Source organism: Chamaea fasciata, unplaced genomic scaffold, assembly GCF_029207755.1.
Source record: "Chamaea fasciata isolate MVZ Bird 193981 ecotype frontalis unplaced genomic scaffold, bChaFas1.0.hap1 SCAF_10, whole genome shotgun sequence".
Taxonomy (NCBI): domain Eukaryota; kingdom Metazoa; phylum Chordata; class Aves; order Passeriformes; family Sylviidae; genus Chamaea; species Chamaea fasciata.
The window spans coordinates 9590171-9603938 of NW_027094095.1; the positions used below are offsets into that span (position 1 = coordinate 9590171).

The following is a 13768-nucleotide window of genomic DNA, read 5'->3' on the forward strand; positions in this document are numbered from 1 at the left end:
TTGTCTAACTGGTGGTTATTCAAAAGTATAAATCTGAGCTTCAGTTTTATAATGTCACTGGCTTAACAAACACCTCCCTTTGTCACGCATCCTGTCAAGATAATAAAGATTTAAGGCTCCAAGACGGAGCTCCGTGTGTGAGAAACAAATTTAGCAGAGCTACAATTTCCATTCTTTCAAGACATTCTACCTGCAGTTCAGTATGGATCTTTAGGGATTATATTATTTCAAGTGTAGTTTTACTCAGCACCTCTGAGACCAACTGCTGTGAAATCAAGTATACCTGTATGAAGAAATCTGTCTCCTAATAAGATTTTTCATGGCCTCTGTTAACTTGACAGTTCCTTCACTGAAGAAGGATCTTCATCTGCTGTGAAGCCACATTATGCAGCTCCCACAGCCCTCCCCTGCCTATTGAGTTGTGTTATTTTAGCAGTGCCATGGGATCTCCAGAGGCCTATTAAAATACTTTGCTTGTTAGGTTGCATTCTCCAGGAAGGCAGAGAATTCCAGAATAAGAAGGTGAGAGAGAGGCTTTGGAAATCCTTCCCACGTTCTGAAGGAATTGCAATACTTAAGATGAAGGTTTGTGCAGCCAAAAGTGAAGGATGGCAGAAAGCTTTCATCAAACTTCTCCCGTGGGTTTTAATGCATATATATCTGAAATATAAACACAATGTGATTCAGATATTTGTTCTCCAGCAACAGATTATTTGTATAAAAACAAGGAAACCAACAGGAGATGACAGTCAGTTGTAGAAAAAGAACAGATCGTCTCCAAGAAATGTGCAGTGTCATCTGAAAGGGAGAATTTTATCTTGTCATTTGGCATTTTTGCTGGTCTTACTGGAATTCTGCTTGCCTTATGAGCAAATTGAGATGACGATAATCTTCTCAGGTAGAATCAAGACATTTTGTATCTTATAAATTGAGGGCTTACATCCCATGTCTAAAATACTTGGAATTTAAAAAAAATTATTTTTCATTCAAGCAGAATTGAAATTTATAATTCTGGTAAACTCAAATGACAGATTTTTGTGTGATTGTTTCAATATTTGACATTTTCAGAGAATCTCAGAATATTCTGAGCTGGAAGGTTCCCACAAGGACTATCAAGTCCAGCTCTTAAGTGAATGGCCCATACAGAAATTGAATCCATGACCTTGGTGTTACCAGCACCAAGCTCTGAAAAACCAACACTGAAAACAATATTTAGACATGGTTTTCAATGTGCTTCTTATTCTCAGGGACCTAAACAAGAAGTTGCACATGGAAACTGCAGAGGAAAGTTGTTTCAACTGATAAAATTCATGTTCAGGGTTTCCTTTGAGTTTTTAATAGAAATAGCACAATTTCAAGCTTACCAGAATTTTGCAGTGTTCCTTGGCTAATTGTGTGAATGTCCATAACAAGCAGATTAACAGGGTAATATATACTAAATATACTATATTTATATTACTATAACTATAGTAATATAAACTATCACAGAAGTAACTTTAAAAACTTAAGAAGTGGGAGGAAGTCTGATTATCAATGTTAAGGCCCTGACCTTGCTCTTTTAAGCCAACTTGTTGCCTTTTTAATTTTTTTTTTTCTCCTTGTGTGCTTCATTGTTGCAGCAGTGTTAATTAGAAACGAATCAACCATGGTGGGCAGGCAGTCAATACCTGATTTAATTATATTATCTTTAAAGAACAGAAATAGGTAGATGTCATGCAGGATTCTGTGAGATTTTCATGAGGGACATGCACCCAAACTACTCAGTGTTATTTTAAAGTGATCATCAATAAGTAAGTGTTTAGTAAAACCTTTGTGTGAGGTATTTGTTCCCTCACTTTTCCTTCCCTTAGTGATAATTCCAAAGAGAATTTTAATGCTGTTATTTTTCATTCATAATTACTTCTTTTCATAGTGAATTTTGTCCAATGCCTAAGGTGTAACCTGTGTGGAAGTCAGTTTAATTTCCTGCCTGCCATGTGTTACTCATGGGGGGTTTACCTAGCCTCACATTACTAAAGATGAGATGCCCTCAGATTCTGCAGGGATGACCCTTGCTATTTCTCCCAGACTGGGAGCTATAATTGTCTGCATGTTCTGGATGCAGACTCAGACATTAATGTTAATAAGATGACACTGGATATTTAACATTCCAGGATGTTTGCTCTTGTTTTCAGGTGTCTAAAGAAGATGACTTAGGCTGCTTAAGTTTAGGACTGAAGCATTTCTTTGTGGTCAGACACGTGTTTTCATAGGGCAATTCAAACCAGAGAACTGGCAGGCAGATAACATGAATGCCAGCCCTCACATTCCTGGTTTTCACTGGTCTATCTCAACCAAAAAAGTTTGAATGACTTTCACGTTACTACATTAGAAAGGAACTGTTCAGTTTTTGTATTGAAAGGTACTTTTTAAAATAATGCCTTTTCATTTACGTGTTTAATTCTTCCAAACCCAGAACATTTTGATGTGCAGTAACGAGGCCATGGAGAGTTGCGAAGGTTTTCCTTTTGTTGGCAGGTGATGTTTCAAGGGGAATTTAATTTCTGATGAACCAGTAGCCGAATGTTTTGTATTAACTTGAACACATGTGGCAATTAATTGGTACCAGTTGAGGCTCCTGTGCCTTATGGCTGCCCAGCTGCTCTGTGCAGGGTGAGCTGAGGGAACAGAACTTTGTCTTCTCGTGTTTGAGCAAGCACATCTGCCCAAGCAAGCTGCTGAGAGAAACAAAAAGGGGTGTGTTTTAATGGCACCATTTCAAGACAGATTGTCCTGCTGTTGTGACCAAAGCTGTCAGGTGTTCCCTTTGTAAAGGTGTTTTACCTTCATATTTATTTCTGTGGGCCAGGTAGAGCAGTGGACTTTTTTGAATGAGAAATTTTTGATGATAACTGTCAGCACATTAGTCACTAGGGAAATGAGCACTTTCTCTGATATTCTTGAGAAAGGTCGAGATTTTAGTGCTAATGATGAACATAGTTGTACAGCTCCTTTTCAGTAACAATTTTATAGCTCAGTGTCCTTGACAGCTTTTAAAATTGTAGTTTAAGTGCAAGAGTCCTTTGTCTTGAAACAGTGTCAATGCAGTATCAAGGAGAGATTTGCTTTTTGATTACATAGTTTCTTACTGCACTAGTCCATGACATTAATCCAATTTAGCTGTGTACTTTGCCAGGATTTTCATTATGTCTCCAGCTTTTTGGATAAAGGTGATATATCCATGGAAAAAAACCAAAACCAAACCAGTAGTTAAAACCCCCCATGCATTTATGATCACCTCACAGGTTTTACCCCAGGAGAATAAAGAAGAACGTTTTTAGCAGAGTTACATGAATTTAGCTGAGTGTTTTTAGGATTTTCAGAAAAATTTAAACCAGGAAGAGTACTTAGGAGACTGATAATACTTGTGCTTTACTACAGTCATTGCTCAACAAGGCATTTGGCTCTGCCTGCGTGCTCGTCTTCGAATAATTGCAAGAATTACCCCAGGAAAAGAAGCATTGAGTATATAAACTAGAAACATGATCATATTAAAGGCCTCAAATTGTCCATTTTAAGTGGACTTGATCAGGATTAATTTGGGATCCCTCTGAATGTTGTTCATATGTTCTCTGTTGATTCTTCCAGTCCCCTGTACCATGTATTTCTGTATGGTGATTTTTCAGTGCTTGGTTTTTGATGTCTCGGCTGTGGTAAGAAAATGCTGCTGGGACACAGGTGAGCAGAGCCTCAGTGTTGGATGGGACTGCAGCCTGAAATGCAGAGCTGTTGGCTTTCCAGAAAGAATTGCAGCCCTGGATGCAGGGCTGTTAGCTTTCGAGGAGCAATTCCACGGCAGCTCTGTGTATGTGTACATTATCGAACTTACGAGATGGGGTGAGCTCCATTTATAACAGTGTAGAAAGACCAGTGGTTTTAGAACTTCAGCTGATTTTTTGTTTTAATTGATGAGGACTGTGCTTCTCTTTAGATAGTTTTGGGGCTCTTTTTCCAGTTCAGCTTCGTTCTGGGATGTTTTCTATATGCTCAGATTTTGGGGTTTCTAGTTATCACTTCAGGTTCTTTTTTATCCTTCAGAAAAATTTTTTGTTTGTTTTGGCTTCTAATGTATACCAAAGTGCTCTAATGCTTTACAGATTCTTGCTTTCACTTCTGTTTTGATGTTCTGCAAGTTTTACAAAATAATTGTAGAATAAATACTTAAATTAATAAATTTTATGATAATTTGTTTCTGTGCTTTAAAATAGCAGCATGTATATAATAGGAATTTGTCAGTACTCTAAGAATATTAACCAAAGTTCTCATTTTCTTTGAGAATACTCCTCTTTACACTGAAGTGTTTTGCTGCTAATAAACCCCTAACCAGAAGCTCATCTCTGAACTCATTTGGAAACCCTTCATGAGAACAAACCAGAAAAACCCAAACTGCTTTGTGACTTTGGGGGGATTCTCCTGAAATCACCATGGCTGAACACAATTCAAGATGTTTGAGGGGCTGGATACAGAAGTAATCTAAACACATACCTTAAAGCAGCTTACCAACCAAGAAAAAAATTGTTAACTTGGTTATGGTAGATTATTAATAATTTGCTCAAGCTTTTAAGTTTAACTATTTAATTAGCAATTAAAGGAAGAGAAGATATTTTCCAACGTATATAAGCTTATGTTGATTAATTTGAGTGTTTCCTCACTGAAGAAGGGGAGCAGACATTTACTTTAAAGACACTCAGCTCCCTTCCAGTTTCTGATGTACTAATTACTGTGTTTAATACTTACTATTTATGAACTCTTTATCATTTTCTATTAGTCATCATTTGAATGTTACATTTGGGTTTTAATTATGTTGTGTAGTTTGATTTATCCAAGCTGCACACTTCCTGCCGTATCATAAAAGAAATACAATATATTAGCATATTTTTAATTTGCTTCTCTTTCATGTGCTGCTCCTCAGCATATTCATAACTTCCAAGGAGAGAAAGGCAGGCAGTAAGTTTTCTCTTTGATTTTTAAACTTGTTGATGTTCTTGTCACCTGGCAAAAACTGATTTGCCTTTTCAAGATTGGGTGAATCTCATTCAAGTAGAAATTGAAATGTAAAGGATTTTCTTTAAAGAAAATAGTACAAAAGTTTCAGATCAGGCAATGCTTCATATGCTAAGCATAATTTCACAAAAAGTTTGCCTTAAAGTTTTGTTAAACCAATCCACACACAGTGATCAGCTTCAAAAAGATTTGTACTTTTCACAGCTACCTCGAGGTAAACATGGGAGAGCATTTGTGGCTCTGTTTCTTTCACCTATCCTGATTCCCATGTTTAGCCTGATTGCACTTCTCCCCTGTAGCAAGACCAAGGAAATCCTTCATTTCTGCTACATGAGGCTTTCTATAGAGAGCTTGTTAAAAGAGTTTATACTGTATGGAAACCTCCCCCCTCCCACCCCCAAGAAAGACAGGCTGAGGGAGTTGGGGTTGTTCAGCCTGGAGAAAACAAGTTGGGAACTGGAACCCTTTCCAGCACTGAAACAAGCTACATGGGAGCTGAAAAGGGTTTTTTGACAAGGGCTTGGAGTGGAATGATAAAGGGGATGGTTTTCCATGACAGAAGGGAGGTTTAGAGCAGATATTATAAATAAATTATTCCCTGTGAGGGTGGTGAGGCCCTGGCACAGGGTGCCCAGAGAAGCTGTGGCTGCCCCTGGATCCCTGGAAGTGTCCAAGGCCAGGCTGGACAGGGCTTGGAGCAACCTAGGATAGTGGAAGGTGCCTCTGTCCATGGCAAGGGATTTGGAGCTAGACAAGCTTTAAGATCCGTCCCAACCCAAACCATTCTCTGAAAATGTGCTGTAGAACCCCACACCTTCACTTTGATATACATGCACATTTTTAGAAAAAATACTTTTTTCTGGAAAAGTTTTTTTAGAAGTTGCCATTTTTTTAATGGGGAAATGTATTTGGGAGATGTCTTTTGAGATTTTCCTGATGTTTCATTAATATTACCAGGCTAATTTTTACAATTTAGTAGCTACATTTCCCATGGTGATTTCATTAATGGAATTGTTTTGTATATTAGTAAGAATAAAAGGTTTTGAAATATTTCACATGTACCATGTGAATTGATTTTGCATGAGGGAAAAATTGGAGCTCAGTTGTCTTAAATAAAGCAAGGAGTAATGGTACTTAAAATTTTGAAGTTTATATCAATCAAATCTGTATACCTGGAGTTTCATCTGATTTGCGACTTACACGCAGGATTTAATATCTCACATGATTTTACATTTTAACAAGAACAATTATTATAAAATGTTTCTTCCACTTTTCAGGGTGTCAGAATTTGGATAAATTTTTATTTTAAAAGTTTTATTGAGTATGCTACTGCATGCTATTGGCACCTACAAGTTTAGCCTACCCAAGCTGGGTTTCAGGAACAGGAAATAATTCTTTCCATGCTATTCATTCTTTGACTGTGATTAAAGCTTCCTCTGTGCAAAACAAAAGTATGAAATGGTGAGCCATAGTTATCTTCCTTTCTTTTATTCATTCCTTCAAGCAACATCATTCCAAAATTAATTTTTTTGTTGGAGGTATGGGCTGTGAATTTGGGCACGGCCTTAGGCAAAAGTCCTTCCTGGGGCCATGGTGATGGTCTCTGATGTGTGGGAGCTGTAAGACAATATTTCTTCATCTACCATCAGTTTAATCCCTGCCTGAGGACTTTTTCAGCTAAATTTTCAGCTACAACTTGCTGACTTTTTAAATGGGGAATACCTTCAGACCTACTTTGATATATAAGACTGATGTGTTTGAAACAATATTCCATTTCTCTGCAATCCCTTCAGAAGGCCAAATAGACTTGCAGACCAAACTAAAACACCTTCCTGTGTCTATAGATCTGTTTGCTCAGGAGGGCCGTGTGTTCTGGCTGAGCTAGAACTGTTTACCCAACAGCTCAGCATTCACAGATTTCCCCCTACGGTATAAACTGGTGGCAGATCAGAATTCAAACAGATCATCACCTCTCTGGGCAAACTCCTGAGGGGTGATAAAAGGTGAGGAAAGGTCTTTTTCTCCACAAATCTCTCCCCTGGCTTGGAATGCCATTGTCTGCTCTCTAGACAAATCCAAATGGAGTTGTGTTTGGTGTATCAAAGCCTCCCACAGGTACTGAGGGATGATCACAGTGTGCACTTGGAATTACCCGGTTTTCCCAGCACGCGCCACTTTCCCTTTTGCTGGGCTCACTGGGCTGTGGGGCTGGCTGATAGAAGACAACTGAGGAAGACAATTAGAACAGAAGGGTGTCAGAAGTACAGACACCCATTGGAAGTGTTTGGGTCCTGAGAGGAAAATCACATGATAGATAAATGAGAGATCACTGCTGTGTAAGTTGCATCATTTGGGGTTTAATTTGGGATAAAGGATGCTGTACTTTGCTTAGACAGATGTATTTTTGCCTGTTTCATTCTTTTGAAATTAAAATGAGCTGACTCTTGTAAAGTAAGGCAGGTCCTGGGAAATTTTAGAAGTCGTTGAGGGCTTTTCCAAGTCCATAATTCAATTCAACTTTTTATTATACTGACAATTTACAAAAGGAAGGAGTAAAGCCAACAGAGAAGAAGTTGTGTAACAAAGGAGAAAATTATAGACAGATAGAATACACTCAGATCTTTATTACAAGGAGATTCTTTTCCAGTGCTGGGGAATATTATGGCTTTTAAATGGCTAAATGTTTATTATCTGTAAAAAATTATAAAGACTTAATGGGCTTAAGTACAAAGCACACAGGAAAGAAAAATCATAATTTTAAGTCCAAGATGCTTTCTGAACTGTGCTGACCCACAATGATTTCCCACTGTTTCCTTTCACTAGACACTTGCAGTTCCATTTTATCTTGTTCTTGGGAGCAGTAATTTAAAGAAGGTACTAGAGATGAAGTCCTCCTTGCCTCTTCTCTTGTTCTCTCCTAGGAGCTTTTTTGAGTGCTTTTGGGGATGCAAGAAAACAGTTCCTGTGTCTATATTTAAACATCCAGTTGGTATCTAAGCGATTGTAGTCTCCCAGGCCACCTCAGACAGGCAGTGAAGGGGCAGGGAATACTCTCTGTGACAGGAAATTACGCTCTGGAGGACGTGAGGTTAAGAGAAGTTGCCTTCAAATAGTTCTGTTCCACTGTAGGGTTAGAGAGAGCCACAGGCGACTGAGACTGCCACAGCTTGGAAAGCCTAAATGCTGCTCTGGGCACTGATTATCCCACTAAGCTCAAACTGGAGGGGAAGGTACATTGTGGTAATAGCAGAGTAAACATTTACAATTTAGTTGGTAATCTAGTGATACAGCCAGTATATTTATGTACTGTTAGAGTATTATATATCGCTGTGTTAGAATTCTGGGGATTTAATCACTGGTTTTCTTATTTTTTAATCTCCGTATTTTAGAACTTCCTCTTTAAAAATTGGTTTATTATTTTTTACCTTTTTTATAGTAAGCCAATCAATACTATCTAAGATTGTCTTGTAATATGAGTCTAGATAATGAGTAGTCATTGAGAACCTTACTCCTGATAATTTTCATAAGGAATAAGCAGTAGAAGGTAACCCTCTGTTTAGTAAAAGCATTTTCAAACTTAGAAAGAGAAATGAATTTTTGAGATCTTATAGTTTACCAAAATAAACATCTCTTTCTTATTATTTTTTTTGGGATGTCCAAAAAGGACAAGACTGGTTATATGCATGCCAGTATTCTAATATTATCAAGTGGTTTGGATTTTTTCTTCATTTTTAACTTGATAAGGAGCTGCTAAGGTACCTTATGCTAAAAGCACCATATGGTGAGATAGTTTTGATCTCTCTCTGTATATGCACACGTATCTTCATGAATTATGATGTAAAGACAGGAGAAAATAATCCTCTTGTATTACTCTGGAGTATGCCAACACAACCATTACACATATTAGTTTCACCAGTAGTAGTGTGGGCTGGATAAGCAGTAGCAGCTTTTAAATTATGCAAGTGGCTTATGAATCAGAGAGATGCTTTGTCAAATGACTCATTCCCTTAGATAATTAGGCTGGGACAGGTCTTAGGGTTTAAAAGTCTTAATAGATTTTGGAACCTTAGGGTCCTCGGGGAAAAAAAAATATCAGCTGCATATCAGCTTTTATCTATTTATGTCAAATTCTTGAGTTTACTATGGAGACTCCACTCAAACTGCTGAACTTCATTATAATCATTTGAAGCAGCAGTCCAGGGACACTTGGTTGAGCTGATTTTACAGAATGCTGTGCTTTAAAACCTATTCTGAAATTCAGTTTTTGTTTGAAAAAGAAATCTGGTTGCATATTATTTTACAAGTGGCTGGTTCAGCTCTTTGGGTCTGTTGTGACAGAATACTTTATGTTCAAGTGGGAAGGAACTTAATGAAGTATCCAGTTACTGAATTGTTTTCATCTGCTTTCCATGGACCCCAGGCTCACCTTTGGTTATCCCAGGGGACCAGCGTTCACAGTCATAATCGAGATTGAGCAAAAAAATCACTGGCAGTGATAGTTGCACAATAATACTGAGAGTAACTTCTTAGCAAAAATAAAACTCTTCAGTCTGTCATCAGTCATGCAAGAAGTTCCAGACACATGCAAATGAATGCAAAATCTCTTGCTAACTTTTGTGAGCAAAACAATTTGGAACAGTGTTCTCTGTGTGGGAAGATGCCAGTCTGTGAAATACTGCAAGGAAGTAGATTTGATTGAGTTATTCCACAAGGAACCCTACAATGGAGGAAATTTTTCAAGGTATAAATAATTTTGAGGTTTAATTACTTCCTTCGGATATGTCATTCTCAGTATTTCCAAGCTGCTATCTATTTTTCTCTTTTAAACTGAGTCCATGAGATGTTTTTTAATTGTATATGATATGGCCAAGAAATCAGTTGGAACTTAGAGGCTCACAGTTAAAATTTCTTCACATCTTTCCTAAGGGTGTAAGGGAAAATCCCCACACTGCTGTGATGTATGGCCGTAACATCTACAGCTCAAGAGCTTCTCTTTCCAGAGAGCAATAAGGGACAAGCTTCTTGCATCTCCCAGGTACTTCCAAGGTTCCAGATTTATTTCTATTTTCTTCCCTTTAAAAGTTTGTTGATATTTTACTGATGTTGCCTTTCTTTTTAGTGGCTTCAAATACTTCAGTGAATCCTATCTGTCCTTGCTCTTGAAATTCTCTCTGCCAGTCTTCCTATTAATTTATGGATTAATGGGAGCATGGATAATCAGTGATGTGACAATGTCTGGACCTTTGAAACAGAGGAGTTGTGTTTTCTTGCTTTCCCTGCCTCTTTGGTTTTTAATAGTGTATGTAGAGTGGGTGGCAGTTTGGTTTTTGTTTTGCTAAGTGCAGGGTTTATTCCTACACCTTTTTCTTTATGTCAGATACATCTTTGCAAAAGTATTGCACTCACTGATGTATTTTTGCCTGAAAACATGGAAAGACCATGCCTCTTTGGCATCTAGAAAGGAGGCCCTGTAAGCACTCTCATTCTTTTGAATAATTACCTTCTTTTACTTTTCAGGAGGCAACTTTTAAATTGGACCCCTTGTTTGGAGGAATTTCTGAAATCAGCTCAGTGACAGCAATTGCATTGCAAGAAACTGAAAAATGAGTCTGATAATCTGAGTTTTTCAAACTTACGCCATACAAAGTTCTTACTTTTTTTTTTGTGATATGCCCATAAATATTAAAGTGTCTCTGCACCTTTGTAGAGAAATAGTTTTTCGATACCCCTGAAATAACATGGAAGACTCTTTGTAATTAAAGTAATAAATTCTCAGATGTGAAGAGCTTATTCAAGCAGTGATAAAACAATAAGGCTTTTTGCCTCTAAATGAGATATTGAAGTGGTGATATTAGCAGTACTGGAAATGTTTCATTCTCACCAGCATTACAACTATTGATGTCACAGCGAGTATGGCATTGGTTTCAGGGGTGGGTTGCTGATTTAACATTGGCATATGTTTTTATGGCAGTGTTTTCCTTCAAACACCAGAAATGTCTTATCTGATTAAGAATTTTATCGTTGTACTTTATAAGCTCATACATAATATTATGCAAAACTGATGCTACAAAAATCCTTTATTAACATGATTTGAAAGAAAGGTTTTCTGATAATAATTCAATTGGCTTCAGTAGCATACAATGGTACAGCCTTATTTTATTGCCTTGCTGCTTTAGTTAAAGCAACTAAAATCCATATGCTGTATGTGGATGGACAGTGATTTTGAGTTATTAACTCATTTATTTTAGGGAACTGAACTTTGTTTCTGTTTTGTCTGTGTTTTGAAGTAGTGGAACACTCTGAACTTAAAATCCAACTTTAAAACAAAATTGTGAACTGTGTATCTTCACCCAGCCTTCTGGAGTTAGCAGAAATGCAGGTTTGGTGATGCCTGTTTAGGTGGGGGATGATCTAAAGCCAGTTCCCTCCACTGGCAGCTTCCCCCCCTGAGCAGCTCCTGGCAGTGTTTCTGGTCTCCTCTGTCCTAAGAGCACATGAGGGTGGTTTCATGTTTCCTTCCTTCGTGTGGTGGGGGAGCCTAGGAAGAGATGTGGGCACACTCCAGGAGGGCAGCTTCTCTCCACATTTTACTTTATCTCTGCTGCCCTACTGAAGGTGACTTTTTCTGACATCAGAAATGCCATTTCTGGGATTCCGTCATCATCAGAAATATGTACAGGTGAAATGGTAAGTGCTCCACTGTGATGTTTCTCTGGAGTACCATATAGATAAAATATGGAGGAGTCATTGCTGTGTTTCTAAACTGGAATCCATGATTAGTTTCTGGGGTGTTTGGTTGGTAGCAGTGAATTTGGAATTTGGATCTGCCTTAATCACCTCAGTGTGGCAGGAGCTCTTTGGTACCTGTGGCCATTTCTTGCTGTTGCTCAGTGACCTACCAACAAAATCCTTGAGCATCAGGAAGAAGTTCTGACCTGTCACCCAGCGGGAGGCTGGGGACTGTGGAACCGTGTGTTGCTCAGAGAAATGGTGGGAACTTTCCAGTTACAATATTTCTTCCAGTTTACAGAGGTGCCGAGTCATTCACCTACTCATCAAATGGAATAAAAGTTGGAGTCTCTTTCAGGGGCATAGCTAACCCTAAATATCAGCCTGAGAGAACTGGAGAAAAAGAATAAATGGCATCCATCAGTTTGTTTAGAGATTTCCCATAGTGTGTTATTGACAAGAGAAGTTTATAACTTATGATCACATGGAAGAAGAGTGAGATTTGGAGAAATAACTGTACCAGTTTTGAGCAAAAATATTTTGATCTTATCAAAGGGTCTTTTGTTCATAGCCTTTATACATGGTAAATGTAGGAATGGCAGTGTGCCGCAGTCAAACAGTCGCAATAAAGCAAAAAAAATTCTTTTTTCCTATGAATAAATATTTATTTTTATTGCATTTTCTATTTTCTTAAAGGGTTGTCCATGAACTTACTGCTTTCCTGAGCAGTGCTTTTTCAAGCAACCACCAGTTTTGCACTCAAGTCCTGGCCTTTGAATGATTTTCCCATTCCTGCATCAGCCACTCCTGAAGTTGCTCTAAGAGGGGACAGACAGAGAGAATTAGATGTGCTTCCTAAGAAGTGGTCCAGTAGGTAAGTTAAGTCCATTTTGTTCTATAGGTATAACATTTCCACAACTCCTTCAAAATTAAGCATTTATTGCCCGATAAGTTTTGCTATAAAAGTTGTAACAACTAGTTAAACCCCATTTTTCCTTAATTCCTATGGATGGAGTGAAAATCAGAACTCTTTATGGAAACACCAGGGGGAAAAGTCTGTCACAGGGAACCTAATTTTGGCAAAGATTTCTAAAACCTCTGCAAGTATTTTTCTATTTTAGAACAGTTACTGCACTTTCTCATCAAGTGATTGGAAATGTTGGTGGCATTCTCTTGTTTTACTGATCAGGTTGGGCAAATAGAAAAAAAAATCTGTCAGGCTGTTCTTTCTATTAGGCTCAGGTAGGTCTGGATTAGGCCCCAAAAGTCTTTTCAGTATTCACCTCCCCTGGAATCCCCAGCTGGCTCCTCTAAGTCCCTGTCCTTGCAGCAGAGTGCCCCCTTGGAATTCTGTTGCTATTTATACCAATACATGAGGAATTTAAGGGGTCCATAGCATCTGCCTTTTAGCTCTTACTGTTCAATTTAGAATTTGGAGTTATCTTTTTATTCTTTAAATTCTGTCATTTTCCATCCTTCCTGTCATTTGCACACAGAAGGTAGTGATTTTCTTTAAAAGGCCCCAATTTAATGTGTGTATCCTAGCTGTCTGTGAATATCTGTAGAAATCCACAGGAGAATGCCTTGTGTAGAATGTGCTTTTATGTTATGCAACGCCACCACAAAAATGTCACTGTATTCACTCAACAGAATTTGTCACCTTACATCTGCCGTTAGAACATGCTACCAAAATGAAAGTACCTTAATCTGTTTATTAGGAATTCCTCCAAGTAAGGTATGATATTTTAACATCCAAAGCAAGTGCACCTAAATTTTAGGCTATAGTTCTGGAAAAATTGTATTTTTATTATCTATTGAAGTAATTTTTTATGAAAAGTGTGTGATAAAAAAGCTTAGCTAGATCTGTGTCTTACAATCTATTTATGAATATTTGAGTGGTTTATGGACCTGTCTTTCCTTTTTATCTATTTTAAGAATTAGATATTTCTTAGACAAGCACATCCCATCTACTCAATAAATGTCTGTATTTCTAAAT

At 37.8% G+C, this 13768-nt stretch overlaps 1 long non-coding RNA gene across 6 annotated transcripts in view; it reads left to right on the plus strand.

The window, feature by feature from the left end:
• Nucleotides 1-13768, plus strand: part of LOC136294494 (uncharacterized) — a 213252-nt gene that overhangs the window by 175507 nt on the left and 23977 nt on the right. For 4 of the 6 annotated variants that reach the window (XR_010722418.1, XR_010722420.1, XR_010722422.1 and 1 more), the window contains one exon: nt 12469-12646. This is a non-coding gene — a long non-coding RNA (uncharacterized lncRNA). Of the gene's footprint in view, nt 1-9969; nt 10079-10560; nt 10979-12468; nt 12647-13422; nt 13637-13768 lie in introns of those variants that run through there. The other 2 variants (XR_010722423.1, XR_010722419.1) reach the window with 2 other exon arrangements.